This window comes from Chinchilla lanigera, unplaced genomic scaffold, assembly GCF_000276665.1.
Source record: "Chinchilla lanigera isolate Chin_1 unplaced genomic scaffold, ChiLan1.0 scaffold00151, whole genome shotgun sequence".
Taxonomy (NCBI): domain Eukaryota; kingdom Metazoa; phylum Chordata; class Mammalia; order Rodentia; family Chinchillidae; genus Chinchilla; species Chinchilla lanigera.
Window position 1 is genome coordinate 2,463,742 of NW_004955552.1, and position 4,559 is coordinate 2,468,300.

At 41.9% G+C, this 4,559-nt stretch overlaps 1 pseudogene; it reads left to right on the plus strand.

Annotated features, from left to right (window-relative positions):
- The window catches only part of LOC102028584, a 24,491-nt pseudogene extending 20,500 nt beyond the window's left edge, over positions 1-3,991 (plus strand).
- The last annotated feature ends 568 nt before the right edge of the window (positions 3,992-4,559 follow it).

Sequence of the window (4,559 nt, forward strand, 5' to 3'; positions counted from 1 at the left end):
CCGCCCATCCCCTGGGCCTCCCTGCACCTAGCAACTCAGTCTGTAATGTCTGCGAGGTCTTTTCTGTAGTGACCTTCTTTATCTCGTTTGATTGTTCTTGAAGTTCAGGTTATCTGCAAACAGAATAGCTATACCTGCTTTTTTCTGGGTTCCTGTCACATGGAGTATTGATTTCCATCCTTTAATTTTCAGTTTGTGAATTTCCTTTTGAGTTAAATGTGTTTCTTGTTTACCGCATATAGTTGGATTTTGTTTCCTGACCCACTCTGCTAGTCTGCTTCTTTTGGTTGGCGCATTGAGACCATTCACATTGATGGTTATAACGGATATGTACTGACTTATCTTTGTCATGCTACTTTCCTGCTGTTGTTGGATCCTCCTTTTTCCCTCTGTTTAGTTGCTTGCTCTGCTTGGTGGTTCCTTTGTGTTGTTGTTCTTCAAGTTGAGGTCTGTTTTATCTCTTTCTAGAGTATCTTTTAGTACTCCTTGTAAGATTTGCTTGGCACTCATGAATTTCTTCAGTTGTTCTTTATCATGAAAATATTTTATTTCTCCATTAAATTTGAGAGATAGTTTTGCAGGGTACCCCAATCTGGGTTGGAAGTTGTGTTCTTTCAGTACCTGAAATACTTCAATCTCTTCTTGCCTTGATGCTTTGTGTTGAGAAGTCTGCCGTAATTCTGATAGGCTTACCTTTATAGGTGATCTGTTTCTTTTTCTCACAGCTTTTAATATTCTGAGCTTTTGTTGAGTTTCTGGGATCTTGATCACTGTATGTCTGGGTATAGATTTATTTCAGTTATGATTAACTGGAGTTTATATGCTTCACTTATCTGGATGTCCAATTCTTTTTCCATGCCTGGGAAGTTTTCTGCTATTATTTCTGCAAATAATCTTTTTATTTCATTTCTGTTGAAACCTGCTGTTTCATTAATACCTATTAATCTGACATTATTTTTTTGCTTCATCTTGCAGTTGTCGAATTATTATTTCCTGGTTCCTTGCTGTTTTTAAGAGATCCCTCCTTTCACGTTCATTAGTGGCAATGCTATCTTCAAAGTCTGTCTTCTGAAAGTCTATCTATCTGAAAGTCTATCTTCAGCTTTTTTCAGGTGGTTTTGCAAGCTTTCAATGGAATTTTTAATTTCCTGTATATCTGTTTGCATCTGTTTCATACCTTCTAGTTCTTTTCTATATTGTTCACTGAAGGTTTCCATGAGTTGTCTATGCTCTTCTATTTTTTGTCTATGTCATCTTTGGATATGCTGAACATTTCTTTCATTATTGTTGTCATTTCTTTTCTCATCTGAGGCATTATTTCTGATCTGATGTCTTCTATGGCCTATTGGAGTTGTTTCTTTACTTTAGTTGCTATCATTTCAGAAATTTCAGGCTTTTCTGTGTTGATGTCTCCTGGACTTGTTTTGGGTGGTATGGAGGTCTGGGATTGCATTTTGCTCCTTCATTTTGTCATTATTGAAGATCCAGAGGCTTCCTGGAGTGCAGCCTCACTGTCCTCATTGTGTGTAAGTGGCAGAGCGAGAGTCTGAACATCCACAGTGCTCAGTGCAGCTCCTGTGCTGGTGAGTGGTGGCAAGGTGGGGTCCTAGATGCTCCCGAACTTTCTTGCATTCAGTTGGCTCCCAGGAGTGTGTGGGAAGCGGGGGGGAGGCGCTCACCAAAGTTCCTGAGACTGTCTGGGGTTCGGCCCAGCTTCCACAAGAGTGTGTGGGGGTGCGGGTCATGTTCACCCAGGCTTCAGATATTGCCCAGGACGAGCCTGTTTCCCACAGTGGAAGGGGAGGGTGAGGGTGGACTCTCTGAGGCCACTGACTCTGTCCAGTTTTCAGCTGAGCTCCCGGGGGGCGGGAGGTACGAGTTATTCTGGCAGTGACCACCAAGGCTCCAGTAGTTGTCCAGGGCTCCATATACCTCACACACTAGTGGGGGGGGGGCACCAAATGGCTCATCGGCATTCCTAAAGGTGTTTGGCCTTTGGCCCAGACCTGAAAGACACACTATGGATGTGGCCAGTAGCCACCTAGAGGGTGCCCAGGGTTCGTCTTGCCTTGCACGCTGGTCAGGGTGGCAAAACTGCGACTGACCAGGCTTCTTGAAGATGTCTGGGATTCAGCCCAGCCAAGGCAGACACACTATGGGTGTTGCAATTTATTTTTAATGTTTTCAATCTGTAGCTGGTTAAATTCATAGATGCAGAGCAGGGACATACAGGACTGGCTGGATCGTATGGAATTATCTATTTTCTTCTGTGGATATTGCACAAGAAACAAGATTTTCATATAGATATTCATTCTGTATTAGTGTTTAAAAGTTCCTTTCCAGCGATCTTCTGTTATAAGAAATCTACTTTAAGTTGCATACATACAAATCCCAAAAGACACGCACACGCACACACGCTCATGCACACACAGAGAACTGAAAAAGAAGCACACACCGTAGTGTAATATGTGAAGTTCTTGCAAGGAACTGCTGCAAGGAACTCATAAACTGTCGCGTTAGTTCTAAGATCGGGAACCCACGGTAACACAGAGCCACATGCAGGGACTCCGGGAGAGATTGCGCTCCCCCTGAGCATCACAGGCCTGGTGACCGCCGGCCTCAGCAGCTGCCGCCTGCGGAGGAGGCACAGCCTCCGGGTCAGCGGGGTGGGAGCCGGGAGGCTGCACGGAGCATGCAGCCTTTCTTCGCTAGTAGCTAGGGCGGCTCTCCTAGCTCACCTCCTGGCTCTTCTGCTCGCCTTTTGGGGGCCAGAACGTCGATGAACAGCGACGTCTAGTGGCGGAAGGGCTGGGAAAAATGGAAGTTCTGTGGAGAGCAGCATGACCAGCTACAGTCCCGCAGCTCTCTTGCAGAGAGAGGTGGGACCTCACATGTTAAGGGGCAGCGCCAGTCTCTGTCATACTGCCTGACACACAATATTTCCCTTCAGCTTCATCATCTTAGAAGCAAATGCTGTTTTGCTATGCGATAATCACACTGATTAATAGAATTTTCCATAGGTACACTCAGAATATTACATTTTATCTCTAAAAAGATGAGAATTTTCATAAAACTTTCCAGGAGTACATTCTAAATAAAACATACTAGCAACTTTGAATGCAGTTATCCAAACACCTAACAATATTAACTTCATGTTTCAGACATGAACACTTTCATGGTTCATGTTGTTTCAAAGATAGTTTAAGCTCTAAAACAGCACATTAGAATCCAATAAATATTCTCTCATTCTCTCGGTCTCTGTTTCTCTGTCTGTCCATCTGTATCTCTCACTACAGTACTGGGTACTGGGTACTGGGTACTGAACCCAGGGCTTTTTCACTGAGCTACATTCTCATCTCTTTTTAAAGTTTGTTTGTTTATTTTTGAGACAGGATCTTACCAAGCTGCCCAGGCTGGGCTTCAGCTTCCAGTCCTCCTGCCTCAGTCTCCAAGAGTGATGGGCTTGCAGGCCTGCACCATGCCTGGCTCTTTTTTTTTTTCAGTTCCAAATTCTTAAAGACAAAAAATGAAAGATTCAGAAGATATTTAAAATGTAGAACTTATGCTGTACGTGCTTTTGATTAATATTGTCAGTCTGTATTTTCCTTGTGTTTTGAAATGTATGTGAGTAATATCTAAGAACCTTACAGATACATACATATGCATCATCAGTTTATCCTCATGCAAGGGCAGGGAGAAGTGGATAATCAAAGTTAACTGCAGTACACTTTGACAGACGACTGACACAACTTTCTTAGTTGGGCAAAACAATAGGTAGATTATTTTTTGCAAGTATGTGTTTGTTTTATCTTCAACTTTAGGCTGCACTAGGATCTGTGGTTTTGAACACAGCACAGTCCCATGGAGAGGAGCAGTTAGAACGCTATGGAATGGATGTTTTGACAGTGATCTTTTCAGCCATTCTTATCACAGCCCCCACTGGAAGCCTACTTATTGGTTTGCTGGGCCCCAGGTTTCTCTAGAAGCTTGAACATCAAAATGAAGTTCCTTGACAGACTTCTGTGCAGCTTTAGAAGTGAACAGAGGAAAATGCTGACCATAATGATCAGAAAGCAGTTACCAGAAGCTAATTCTAGCAAGATGTGTTTTGAAATGTGTAATGTTTAAGTCTAAAATATTATAGAACCAAAGTGTAACTATTTATGCAGCAGTTTGAGCCTTTGCCCTTAGCATATTGGATGTTGTATTCTATGTCTGATCTCTCTACCTTTTCTTTTTTTTCCTGCACACTTCTTCATTTTATATCTTTACCTTTCAATGCCCAGTGATCCATTTTGGAATGCCTATAACAATGGAACATAATGAAATGTGTTCTTTTCAAATTTTTGTTCCTTGAATTTTTCTACGTAATATATATGAATTTTATGTCAACATTCCAAAAATTTGAGTCATTGGCATAAATGGGTTAATTTGTATAAGGATATACCTACAATTCAAAGTTAACAAAGGAAAGACCAATTCCAGTATCTCTTCAGCTACCAATAGCTTGCTTAAACTTATTATTAACTTTTATCAGTTTCATGGTTTGTGGTCACTTT